The 14,385-nt window shown below is 38.2% G+C and overlaps 1 long non-coding RNA gene across 1 annotated transcript in view; it reads left to right on the forward strand.

Annotated features, from left to right (window-relative positions):
• The window catches only part of LOC139361208 (uncharacterized), a 33,988-nt gene extending 27,728 nt beyond the window's left edge, over positions 1–6,260 (forward strand). Inside the window, exon 3 of the long non-coding RNA XR_011618772.1 lies at positions 6,044–6,260. This is a non-coding gene — a long non-coding RNA (uncharacterized lncRNA). The remainder of the gene's footprint in view (positions 1–6,043) is intronic.
• The last annotated feature ends 8,125 nt before the right edge of the window (positions 6,261–14,385 follow it).

Consider the following 14,385-nt stretch of genomic DNA (forward strand, 5'->3'; position numbering starts at 1 on the left):
CAATGGAACAGAACAGAGCCCTCAGAAATAATACCACACTTCTACAACTATCTGATCTTTGACAAACCTGACAAAAACAAGAAATGGAGAAAGGATTCCCTATTTAATAAATACTGCTGGGAAAAGTGGCTAGCCATAAGTAGAAAGCTGAAACTGTATCCTTTCCTTACACCTTATACAAAAATTAATTCAAGATGCATTAGAGACTTAAATGTTAGACCTAAAACCATAAAAACCCTAGAAGAAAACCTAGGCAATACCATTCAGGACACAAGCACGGGCAAGGACTTCATGTCTACAACACCAAAAGCAATGGCAACAAAAGCCAAAATTGACAAATGGGATCTAATTAAACTAAAGAGCTTCTGCACAGCAGAAGAAACTACCATCAGAATAAACAGGCAACCTACAGAATGGGAGAAAATTTTTGCAATCTACTCATCTGACAAAGGGCTAATATCCAGAACCTACAAAGAACTCAAAGAAATTTACAAGAAAAAAAACAAAAACAAAAACAATCCCATCAAAAAGTGGGCAAAGGATATGAACAGACACTTCTCAAAAGAAGACATTTATGCAGTCAACAGACAGATGAAAAAATGCTCATCATCACTAGCCATCAAAGAAATGCAAATCAAGACCACAATGAGATACCGTCTCACACCAGTTAGAATGGTGATCATTAAAAAGTCAGGAAACAACAGGTGCTGGAGAGGATGTGGGGAAATAGGAACACTTTTACACTGTTGGTAGAACTGTCAACTATCAACTAGTTCAACCATTGTGGAAAACAGCATGGCGATTCCTTAAGGATCTAGAACTAGAAATACCATTTGACCCAGACATCCCATTACTGGCTGTATCCCCAAAGGATTATAAATCATGCTGCTATAAAGACATGCACACATATGTTTATTGCATCACTATTCACAACAGTAAAGACTTGGAACCAACCCAAATGCTCATCAATGATAGACTGGATTAAGAAAATGTGGCGCATATACACCAGGGAGTACTATGCAGCCATAAAAGAGGATGAGTTCATGTCCTTTGTAGGGACATGGATGCAGCTGGAAACCATCATTCTCAGCAAACTACTGCAAGAACAGAAAACCAAACACCACATGTTCTCACTCATGGATGGGAATTGAACAATGAGAACACCTGGACACAGGAAGGGGAATATCACACACCAGGGCCTGTTGTGGGGTGCGGGGAGGAGGGAAGGATAGCATTAGGAGATACGCCTAATGTATATGACGAGTTAATGGGTGCAGCACACCAACATGGCACGTGTATACATATGTAACAAACCTGCACTTTGTGCATATATTCCCTAGAATATAAACTATAATAAAATAAAATAATAAAATAAAAAAGGGACGATGAAAATAAATGAAATGTAACACACAGCATGTGAGATAATGTTTTAATACACATCTAAAAATGCCTTAAAATTCAATAGAAATTAAATAAAATCTTCTAAAACTTGACAAAAGGAAAGAACAAAAATTACAGACTGGAAAAGCCTGGCTGACTGGAGTGATGTCCTGTCTCAGGAAAGAACAAACAAACACACAAACAAGCAAAGGATTCTGAAAGCAGAGAATCAAACAGATATTTGTACACCGTTCTTCCTTCTTCCTACTAGCATTCTTCATAGTAGGAAAAGGCAAAAACAACCCAAATGTGTCACGAATTGCTTCATCCGTTTTTTTGGATCTGAAATACTGCCTCAATTTTCAGTTACTCATTGTGGGGTGGACCTGCAGTTACCACATTTGGTCCAAAATTTTTTGCTGATGAAGGTAGACCTGTCCTGCATTTTCAGAGGGACAGAATTCTGGTGTTTCTCCAGGTTCCTTGGCTTACCAGGAATGAAGATCCGGGAAGAATGTGTGTGTGTATGTATGTATGTATGTATGTATGTATGTATGTATGTATGTACATAAGTATTTCCTGTTTTTAAATTTAAAAAATACGGGATACATGTGCAGAACGTACAGGTTTGTTATATAGGTATCCTTTGCCATGATGGTTTGTTGCACCTATTGACTCATCCTCTAAGTTCTCTTCCCTCACCCCCAGTCCCCAGCGGGCCGTATTGTGTGTTGTTCCCCTCACTGTGTCCTTGTTTTCTTAATGTTCAACTTTCACTTATTAGTGAGAACATGCCGTGTTTGATTTTTTTGTTACTGTGTTAGTTTGCTCAGTATGATGGCTTCATCCATGTGCCTGCAAAAGACATGATCTCATTCCTTTTTATGACTGCATAGTATTTTATGGTGTATAGGTACCACATTTTCTTTATCCAGTCTAGCACTGAAGCGCATTTGGGTTGGTTTCATGTCTTTGCTATTGTATATAGTGCTGCAATAAACTTACATGTGCATGTGTCTTTATAGTGGAATGATTTCTATTCCTTTGGGTATATAGCCACTAATGGGATTACTGGGTCAAATGGTGTTTCTGGTTCTAGATCCTTGAGGAATCACCATACTGTCTTCCGCAATGGCTGAACTAATTAACAGTTTCCCCAACAGTGTAAAAGCGTTCCTCTTTCTTCTCTGCCTCACCAGCATCTATTGTTTCTTAACTTTTTAATAATCACCATTCTGATGGGTGTGAGATGGTATCTCATTGTAGTTTTGATTTTCACTTCTCTGATGATCAGTATTGTTGAGCTGTTAAAAAATATATTTGTTGGTTAGATAAATGTCTTCTTTTGATAAGTTTCTGTTCATATCCTTTGCTCACTTTTGATGGGCTTGTTTGTTTTTTTTGCTTGTAAATATGTTTAAGTTCCTTGTCAATTTTTGTTGTTAGACCTTTGTCCGATGTGTAGGTTGCAATAATTTTCTCCCATCCTGTAGGTTGATTGCTCATGCTGATGATAGTTTCTTTGCTGTGCAGAAGGTCTTTAGTTTAATTAGATCCGATTTGCCAATTTTGGCTTTTGTTGCAATTGCTTTTGACATTTTTGTCATGAAATCTTTGTCCTTGCCTGTGGCCTGAATGATATTGCCTAGGTTTTCTTCTAGGGTTTTTATGGTTTTGGATTTTACATTTAAATCTTTAATCCAGCTTGAGTTAATTATTGTATAAGGTGCAAGCCAGTTTTCCCAGCATCATTTACTGAATAGGAGATCCTTTCTCCCTTGCTTGTTTTTGTCAGGTTTGTCAAAGATCAGGTGGTCATAGATGTGTGGTGTTATTTCTGAGGTCTTTGCTCTGCTCCATTGGTCTATATGTCTGTTTTGGCAACAGTAGCCTGCTGTTTTGGTACCGTAGCCTTCTAGTACAGTTTGAAGTTAGCGTAATGCCTCCAGCTTTGTTATTTTTGTTTATGATTGTCTTGGCTATATGGGGTATTCTTTGATTCCATATGACATTTCAAATAGTTCTTTCTAATTCTGTGAAAAATGTCAACGGTATTTTGATGGGTATAGCATTGAATCTATAATGTTTGGGCAGTATGGCCATTTTCACAATATTGATTCTTCCTATTCATGAGGATGGAATGTTTTTCCATTCGTCTGTGTCCTCTCTTATTACCTTGAGCAGTGGTTTGCAGTTGTCCTTGAAGAGGTCCTTCACATCCGTTGTACTCCTAGTTGTATTCCTAGGTATTTTACTCTCTTTGTAGCAATTGTGAATGGGAGTTCATTGTTGATTTGGCTCTCTGCTTGACTATTGTTGGTGTAATGGAATGCTTGTGATTTTTGCACAATGATTTTGTATCTTGAGACCTTGGTGAAGTTGCTTATCAGTTCAAGAAGTTTTTCAGTTGAGATGATGGGGTTTTCTAAATAGGAAGTCATGTCATCTGCAAACAGAGACAAGTTGACTTTCTCTCTTCCTATTGGAATATCCTTTATTTCTTTCTATTGCCTGATTGCCCTGGCAAGAACTTCCAATACTATGTTGAATAGAAGTGGTTACAGAGGGCTTCCTTGTCTTGTACCGGTTTTCAAATGGAATGCTTCCAGCTTTTGCCTATTCTTTATGATATTGGCTGTATGAAATAGCTCTTATTATTTTAAGGTATGTTCCATCAATACGTAGTTTATTGAGAGTTTTTAACAGGAAGGGATGTTGAATTTTATCAGAGGCATTTTTGCGTGTATCAAAATAATTGTCTGGTGTTTGCCTTTGGTTCTGTTTATGTGATCAATTACATTTATTGATTTGTGTATGTTGAATCAGCCTTTCACCCCAAAGATGCAGCCCACTTGATCGTGGTGGATAAGCTTTTTGATGTGCTGCTGGATTCGGTTTGCCAGTATTTTATTGAGAATTTTTGCATCGATGTTCATCAGGGATAATGGCCTGAATTGAGCAGGTGTGTGTGTGTGTGTGTGTGTGTGTGTGTGTGTGTGTGTTTACCTCGGTTTGCCAGTAGGTTGATGTGTGTGTGTGACGTGTGTGTGTGTGTGTGTGTGTGAGAGAGAGAGAATGTGTGATAGAGAGCCAAATTAGGGCAGAGGAGGCTCCCCGGCCTGTCATGACATTGTATGTTCTGAATTCAAGATGCTCTAATGGACTGTGTCAGTTGGCCTTCAGCCAGGAGGTGGTGCTTGCAAAAGACTGCCAGCTGTGGTGGTAGTGGTGAGATTTGGACTTGCCTTATGTTACCCATGGGAGGTACTCTGGTGTCTCAGGGAACGAGTAGAGCCAAAGGGCTTCTAAAAGTTTCTTCTGTTATTTGTGTTAATCTACCAGGGTAGGTGGTTGAGCAAAACCAAGTGGGAACTAGGTCAGGTAAAGTGATGCTCTGGCTCTCTACGTGTGGGACAAGCAGTGGCTCCAGTGGGAATTGGAAGGCAGTTCTTAGGCCACTGGGGTAATTTTCCAGAGAGAAGTGAAGCTGCCTCTGCCTCTGTACAAGGAGAGTCCATATGAAGAATGGGGAGTAGCAGCTTGGCAGTAAGCCCCATCCAGCTCCCACATCCTTGGCGAGGCAGGTCTCACACCCACAGTGTTCCACTGGGAGTAGTTAGCTAAGTTTCAAGAAGTCTAAACTCAGAGCTCAAAACTGACCCATACCATAAGCCTCTCCTATTGAGACAGTAACTGCAGCCTTCAGGCCAAACCCCTCCTGATCCACCTGCAGAGCAGGGGCATCCAGCTCCTGTGCTTGCTGCTGCATCACACGTCCCACTCACCTCTCAGTTCTGGCCTGGGGAGTTTGTCCCCACAGAAAATTATATCAAACATTTCAGTTGGGAGGTTCTCTCAACCTGTGACCACCATTTGAGTTAGCTGGCAGACTTCTGGGAGGTCCTCTCTGAGGTAGAATCAGAAATGGCTTCCCTCCATCCTGCCAGAAACTGGGAACGTGCTGGAGACTCAAAGCACATCCCAATGCCACTCCTCATATACTCGTCACTCTTCACTGAATCAACTCCAGCCCTGAGTACGATTAAGGCCTTCCCCCATGGCCTAGATTGATAGGTTTCCCAATGGAAGTGTATATCTTAGAGTCAGTTTATCCCCCTCTCACACCCTGGAAACTCAAAATTTTCTGCCTAGCTTATGGTGTAAGCTGCATCCTGCTGCTTCTTTCAAATGGTCTGTGGCTTATTTCAATTTTCCTGTTAAGTTCCTGTGTTGCTTCTTGAAAGAAAGTTCAGTGTGAATCTCTACACACCATTTTGTCTTTCCAAGTGCAAGAGGCAGGCTAACAATGCCTTCAATCCACCATCTTGGAAAACAAAGGTAACAGTTTTCTCATTTTTAAAGGTTTTGTTAAGATCTGTTAATGACTCACAAAGAAATAGTATTGGGTATATTTGAAATTAGTATTTATTCATTTATGTTGATAAGTGAAAACACAAGATGGTTATCAAGATGGAAGTACTTAATATGTATACTTCAATATTCTTAGATGCAAATATAACTTCACTTTTGATGTATTTTTATTTTACATCAGTTTCATTTCAACTTAGGTTTAAGGGGTTCTTGATAATCTGACATGATAAGTGGTGTTGGAATTGGCATTAAAATCCACCATGCTCTACAGCACTTCATCCTTCTTCGGCAGGCACCAATTTGATCTTCTACTACTTTGCAGACATCTCTTCTGCAAACACCAGACAAATTGAGACAATGACCTTCAGCAGCACCCAAACCACCTCTTACTGCAGGAAAGAAGATCCAGTGAGATAGTCCACAAATGGAATGTAAATCCATAAACACTCTTAAGTAACAGAATAAATTTAGTATGAGCATTTCTATGTGGGAGCTTTTGAAATGGTTGCTGCTCATTTGTCAGAGAAGACACATGCAGATTAAGAAAGGTAGTAGTTCCGATCCTGGTTTGGCACAACAGTCACGGTATTTTTGGTGGGGGGAAAAGGGATGTGGGAGGGGATGGTACATCTTCATCTTTTCCTCTGGATTTTCTCTCAGAAATGGCTGTTGCTTACTGCAGGGCAAAAATGCCAGTGTCTTCTGCCAGAGAGGGTTACTGAGGGCCATAGTGGTTCCACCTTGTGGCTGATACTGATAGTCCCTTTCTGCTTTTTTCGTTCCTAGCCAAAAAAGATGTTTCTGCTGTCTCAGGTATGCTGATTTCAGGAGTTGTTTTTTCTATATGGCTATTCGTTTTTTTTTGTTTGTTTGTTTGTTTGTTTTTTCTTTCACTCTCTCTCTCTCTCTCTTTTTTTTTTTTTTTTTTGGCTTCACTGTGTTGCTATAGTTTCTTAAGTGGTCCCTTGAACCCTCCCAGCGCTATTTTGGTTTGTACATAGCTATCTATAAATTTTTTCTTGGGGGAAGTGTAGAGTTAAGGGCTGGTATATCCTGCTTTTGCTCCCCCGAGTGATTTTATTCCCCCAAGCTAATATTTCAGGCTTTCAATTTATTCGTGCTTTCATCTGTTCAAACAAGTGGAAATTACTTTTTCTCTCCACATTTAGATTTGCTCTATCTACTTTAATTGCTAATAACGTCTTAGTCATAGGATAGATTAGTTAGAAAAAAGTATATTTTTGACATTATAAATGATCCTTTCAATTTGTGTCTAAAAGTGGAAAATATTAGAAAGCTTGACATTTATTATTGTGTCCAGACCAGTATTTCCTCCAGATAACCTTTATTACAACAAAGATAATTTAATGAAGATCTCTCTAATGGTAAAGCTGGTGGCTTTGTGCTATTATAATATCCTTAAAGTGACAGTCTGGTGGAAAGACCAACTAAAGCAAGGGTTAGGAGAAAAACAGTTATTACTTTCATTTTGGTCTCACTCTGCATTAAGAGTTTTCCTTGTGTCAAAGATTTATTATTCATTAAGTAGCCTAATGTTCATTTAATAATAAATGGATCCTATTAAATATGATTTTTAAAATTATAATCACATTACTTTTATTCACATCTGTCTACTGATGCCATTCACAGATGAGAATGGTATAATGTTATTTTATTTTTTTCATTTTGCCACATCTTTATTTACTTAGGTTTATGCTGTATCGAACAATGTATGTGTGGGAATAATGGGTGATTCAGGAATGCATGAGGGGGAGGTTTAAGCTCTTTAACTTTGAACAATTAAAATTAGCAATATAATATTGAAATACATGCATAACACTCAAGTGATACTTTCAAAATAGTGTATATTTTCTATGTTTATTTGTAGCTTTTAAACCCAGCTAGAAGTATTCTATTTCTTTTAGGCACCATAAGTCTGAAAGTCTGTAGTGAAAGCTACGAGTAGTAAATGATGCTAATTCATGTGCTCCCACCTGTGGAAGAATTGAATGTCTTAGATGAAAAAAAGATGGTGCAATTGGTGTACCAAGTATCTTAGAATATAATATGGTGGTGGTTTTTCTGTTTCTGTAGCACAGTAACATATATACTATACCCAAGTCATCAAGTTATTTAAATATGCCTTTAAACAGGGAGAACTGAAAATAATACTGTGAATCCTGGTAAGCATTTAAAAATAATGAGGAGAATATTGGCTTTATAAAGTCAAAATTTATCTGAATACAACCCATATAGCAATTTCATAGCAAAACACTTCCTTCAATCCTATTAAAGTCAGAAGGAAAAGAAGAATGCCCACTGGCAATGCTGTATTAATATAGTTCTAAAAGTTTTGAACAATGAAACATATTGTAAGAAGAGAAGTCAGAGGAGATTTGAGCCCATTGTTTTTCCTCTCCTTCTATACCTCCCAACATACCATTGGAATGTTGTAACATTTTGAAGAATCTATAGTAGTGTCGCAAATCATAGAATACTATGAATGCATCTGAATCTGAGATATCCCCAAAAGATACAAAATAGGTGTGACTAGAATGAAAGAAAGATTTAGGCTTTTGGCCATGACTGCAAGTGAGCTGCTCTCAAGTGACTGCTGCTATAGAACATATATATAGTAGAGGTTGTCTTTGAAACATTTCTATCCCTGAAAATGGTTAGGCAAGTTCTTAAAATATCTCCTCTTTCAAACACAAAAATAGTCTGTGAACTGGAGCTTGAGCAGTGGGCACTTTGTATTGGATAGCTGATGGAGGGGGTGAGGGTTTCCCAGATCTTCTGGGAAGATCTGCTATGATCAGTAATGCTAATGATGGTACTACTGACTCTTGGGCCATCAGAAGTTCCAGTTTGTTAATGCTGAAACTTCTATATTGAGTTAAAGCATTGAGTCAGCTTCACAGAGGAAGTCTGGATAATAGCATTCTCATTTCAGACCATAAAATGATGTCAGGTTAAGGATGAACAATGAGTTCAGTATTAAAAATGATCAGGTAAGCAAGACACCATGAATAAAAGTTAATGAAATGAATAGCATATCTAAACCCTTTAAAACTAGATGTATTGAAATCGTCAATGTGGAGAAATAATTAAGCAGGTATGTATCAATTGTTTAAAGAAACAATCTACTATTACAAAGATGTAAAAACAATAGTAAAACAATATAGATGATAGAAAAAACGGGCAGGTCTGGCTGGGCGTGGTGGCTCGTGCCTGTAATCCCAGCATTTTGGGAGGCCAAGATGGGTGGATCACGAGGTCAGGAGTTCAAGACCAGCATGCCCAAGATGGTGAAATCTTGTCTCTACTAAAAAATATATATATAAAAATTAGCCAAGCATGGTGGCAGGTGCCTGTAGTCCCAGCTACTCAGGAGGCTGAGATAGAAGAATCGCTTGAACCCGGGAGGTGGAGGTTGCAGTGAGCCAAGATCGCACCACTGCACTCCAGCCTGGACAACAGAGCGAGACTCCATCTCCAAAAAAAAAATTTAAAAATAAATGCAAGTTATTAATGATATATTAGACACAGGTAAGAGGATAACTAGTGAAGAAAAAAAATGTTTAAATGATATACCCAGAATGTAACATGGAAACACAAGGTCTAACATTTATTTAATTCAAATATGGGGGGAGAGAAGTGTAAAAGGATTCACCATTTCAAGAGATTCTCAAAAAGAAATTAAGAAAAGGTATAAATCCATTGATTCAAAGAATATATTTCTAACAGATGATATAAAAATAAACTCACTTTAGTTAAATTATAAAACATTAAAACCAAACACCAGACCATACAAACATTGAAAAAAAGGATAATTTATAATGAAATAATATTTATCTGATTATTATAGTAAAGCAAAAACTAAAAATGAGTAAACTAGTATCAACAAATGTTGAGAGCAAATAACTGTTAATACAGAATTGGGTACTCAGTAATGCGGTCTTTCAAGATCAAAAATCACAATATGAAATTGACAGATAAAAATGAAAATTGTTCACTACCAAGAGATCTGCAGCAAATAAAATTTCAAAGGCTACATATCAGAAAGAAAGAATTTAACCCAAAAGCTGATATTAGAGTCAACTTGGTATTCCATAAATATCACTAAACTGATGATAATAGGAACACTTTCTGACACGTGGGGATTCTGAAAAGAAGTGAACTTTTACTTTTGTTTAGAATTTAGAAAGTTAGCCGGGCGCGGTGGCTCAAGCCTGTAATCCCAGCACTTTGGGAGGCCGAGACGGGCGGATCACAAGGTCAGGAGATCGAGACCATCCTGGCTAACACGGTGAAACCCCGTCTCTACTAAAAAATACAAAAAACTAGGCGGGCGAGGTGGCGGGCGCCTGTGGTCCCAGCTACTCCGGAGGCTGAGGCAGGAGAATGGCGTAAACCCGGGAGGCGGAGCTTGCAGTGAGCTGAGATCCGGCCACTGCACTCCAGCCTGGGCGACAGAGCCAGACTCAGTCTCAAAAAAAAAAAAAAAAAAAAAAAGAATTTAGAAAGTTATAGAAAAATGCTCTTGCCCTGACAAAGAGAATAAGCTGGATAATCTATAGATCATAGATTTCATTTTAAAACACAGAACTGAGGTCTCAAAAAAAGCTAATTAACTTAAATTCAGAGTGATGAAGCCCTGCTGAAAAAAGAACGGATCCACAGATGCTTTGTGCCTAGCTGAGTTGCAGCAGCAGAAGCAGGAGGAAGCTGCCCTTGGTGGAGATAACAAGGAAACAAGTGAATCTCCAGCAAATGTTGAAAGGCTGAGTGTGGGCTTGTGATAGTTTAGCATCATCAGTAGGGGCCCAAACACACTCACTCTCACTCACTCTCCCTCACTAATGCTTGCTTGCTTTCTTTCTTTCTTTCTTTCTTTCTTTCTTTCTTTCTTTCTTTCTTTCTTTCTTTCTTTCTTTCTTTTCTTTTCTTTTCTTTCTTTCTCTTTCTTTCTTTCTCTCCTTCCTTCCTTCCTTCCTTCCTTCCTTCCTTCCTTCCTTCCTTCCTTCCTTCCTTCCTTCCTTCCTCTCTCCCTCCCTCCCTTCCTTCCTTTCTCTCTCTCTCTCTCTCTCTCTCTGGAGTCTCACTCTGTCGCCTAGGCTGGAGTGCAATGGCGCGATCTTGTCTCACTGCAACCTCTGCAAATATAATAATAAATGCTGCTGAAATTCAATCCTGTCAGATCTAACTGCCTGCATATAAATTTCGAGGTCCCACAAAGACATCTCATTGAGGTCACATTCTGTTGTATTCTTACTTTGTATCTTGAGATGCCTTGGTGGGACATGGAAATTTATATGTAGGCAGTTTGATCTGACAGGATTGAATTTCAGCAGCATCCATTATTATATCCACTCACTAGTTCAAAAAACATGGATGGAATCTTATCAACAGGAACTACTGCTAAATGAGTCTCTTTTCTATTTTTCCCTATTATTGTCCTAGTGAAGCTGTAAATATTAGGTTCTTGAACCCACAGGACTGATTCTAGGATCTTGTCTGGCCAGGGATATAGCCTTCTAATCTGCAGAACCTTGTAGTAATCAGCTACCAACTTACCTGGGGATAAAAGAATTGAAAAAAGAAGGAGAATAAGAAGAAGCAAATGGAGTCTCATGGTTGAAGGGCCAGCATCAATGTGGGTTGAGCCTGGAGTCTCTGGACATCGTGGGTCTGGGCCTTTTTATGATGCTGTCTGAGTCTGTGATTTGTTCTTGGTTAGTAGAGCCTAACGAAAAGAGAATAACTAAATCTCCCACAAGAAACTTCCAGGGACACACAAGTACATAAATCTGGTGATATCTCAATGGATGAGAAAGCAGGTGAATGCTATTTATTTCCAAAAGACTCAGGATGTCTTACTGTCACCTGCTTTCTTTATTATTTTCAACATGCACATGCAATAATCATTGCTCTTACTTTAAGTATAAAGTATTGTTTGCCAGGTAATATAGTAGGAACTGAAGTAAAATTGTTATACAAACACTGTACGTAATTAATGCATACAGTTTGGCAAATTTGCACATAGATATTACTCTTGTTACCACAACCAATATCCAGGTAATAATATATCCATCACCTCCAAATGTTTCCTATGTCCCTTTATTGTTGTTGTTGTTGTTGTCAGAACCCCTAAGATCGACCTTCTTAACAAATTGTTAAATACAAAATACCTCAGTAATAACTATAGGTACTATGTTTTAGAGCCTATCTCTGTAATTGACTCATTTTGCATAGCTTTAACCCTTGAACAATAACTCCTCGTATTTCTCTTTCCCACTCAATAAAATACCAAACTCTTTTAAAGCACATTCTATATAATCCACTTTATGAAGCTTTTTCTAACATTCTTTTGTCTGCTCCCCCTCAGTAAAGGGAACTACTAACATAACAATTACCTATTGTGGATTTTTGTGTCTCTTACATATATTCCTGCATGAACCCATGTAACACTTTATCTCCCATTATCTTAATATGAAGTAAAATAAAACTTGAAATGATTTTAAAAATGAAATCACAGAAGGACTTTGTAAAAGTATGATGTACCATTGCTTATTTGTAAGAATTCAAGTGACATTAGGGGTTTTAAAACATCTTTTGTTTTGATTTGTTCTTTGCTTGTAAACCTTGTGTCTTGCATATTGTGGGCACAGTGTCTTTCCCAGCTATTTGCTTGGGGAAGATCAGTTAGAGTTACAATGAACATCAAAGACTATCTTGTCTAGTGACTTACCTTCCAGATGAGGAAATGAGCTGAGGGAAAGGAAGAAACTTGCCCAAGATCACCCAGTGATCAAGTGAGGAAGGTGATAGGGACAGCACTAACGCTTGGTATTCTGAGCCTCATTCTATTTTCCACTCTTGCCCCTTCTCTGTTTCCTCCTCTCTTCCCTAGCCTTCTAAAGAAAACTTTGCAGTTCTGCTGCAATGTCTACCTAAGGACACCCTGAGGAGACCCCACTTTTCATTAGACTGCTTTTTTAAGCACTGTCCTGCATTTTCTTCTTCAGTCTTGTTGCATCCCATTTTTGGCGATAAGTAATGCTTCTGCTGTGCTGTTCTATCCAATTAGTTTTTTTCTATTTTCATTGAGTGAAAATTAAAACAACAAAAAACATGAGTTTATCTAAATTTAGAAGTTTTAAAACTTGATTAAAATTTCCTGGGGATATGGATGTAAGACATAGATTTTAAAATATTTTTCATTTTCAAAATTAAAAATCAAACCCATATATTTAGCCAGGGTGACTACTCGATAACTACTAATCAGATGGGTCTTCAGTAATGCCACAAGGTTAATACTCTTATAAATCAATTCCCTGGTGTTTTGTGCTACTGAGTTAATACAATTTGATACGGTATCACCTTTAACCAGGTTTTGAGGAGTCACACAAAGGAACAGCACAACAGAACCATAGGGTGGGATGTGTGGGGAAACCGAGATGTAAAACACAGCCTTGACTCTGACATTTACTCCACTGTTGGGAAAAGTACTTCAATTCCCAGGGCCTTAATATTTTCCTGTATGAAACAGGAAAAATAGAGCCATCTTTAACGTTTTGTCAAATCTTGTTGCTGAGTGATTTTATAGTGTCTGCAGCTATCCTCTCTGCTAATCACAACAAGGTTAACTAACTGTTCTTTCATTTAGTTAAAGAAATTTTTGCATTTGTTTACAAATACTTATTCTTCCCTTCACGAAAAAGGAAACATTTTAAAGATAATTTATAAGATGTTCAGAGTCTCTTGCATATCAACTCTTCACAATGTGGTAGAGTAGCTTAACCCCATTCCTAAGAGTATAGATTCAGATCAGCCTGTATGTAATTAACCCCCAAACCAATGTGGAGTGTGGGATAGATAATATATTTCAAACACATGAAAAGGCACACGTACACACACACACACGCACGCACACACACACACACAGTATTACCAAAGCAGAGGTGCAGATGAAAATATTGGATAGACAGCTCAAAACTCTTAGTACTAAAATAATCCTAATAATAACTTTCCTTCCCAAGTCACCACCAACAGTCAGATCTCTTAAAGGTTGGTGCCTTAGGTTTTTGAACTTTGTGTAACTTTTGACTTTCTTATTTGGTTGTATGCTATTGATCTCATAGAAAGAAACTTCTTCTTCATCCTATGCCAGTGCTGTATTGTAGGGGCTTGTGGACGTTTTTCTGCTCTATAGCAATCCAAGTTACTGGTCTCTAGCTTCTTAGGAGCAAGGCCATCACATGCTTTTGTTCTTTGCTTGCTTCCTTGTAAGGGCCCGACATACAGTGGGTGCTTAACAAATATTTGATCAACTGAACTCATTTTCCACCTCCGTTCTCTCCCACTTCAATCTCTCCCTTTTACTTCTTCCAGATTAGTTTTCCTACAGCAAAATAGGAATTGTCCAAAAACTGCCCTTCATCTTTAAAACTTGAAGGATTCATTACCCTAAGCAGTCCTTCAAAATTGACTATCACAGACTAGACAAAAAGTCTGGGTTCACCAAGAATAGGCATGTGTGCCATTACATTTTCTGTTGAAAGCTTTGGAAAGTGTCTTTTAGCAAACAACATAAAGCATAGAATTTGACCGCTCCTGACTATGTAAAAGGAT

The sequence above is a fragment of the Macaca nemestrina genome, unplaced genomic scaffold (assembly GCF_043159975.1).
Source record: "Macaca nemestrina isolate mMacNem1 unplaced genomic scaffold, mMacNem.hap1 Scaffold_102, whole genome shotgun sequence".
NCBI classification, from domain to species: domain Eukaryota; kingdom Metazoa; phylum Chordata; class Mammalia; order Primates; family Cercopithecidae; genus Macaca; species Macaca nemestrina.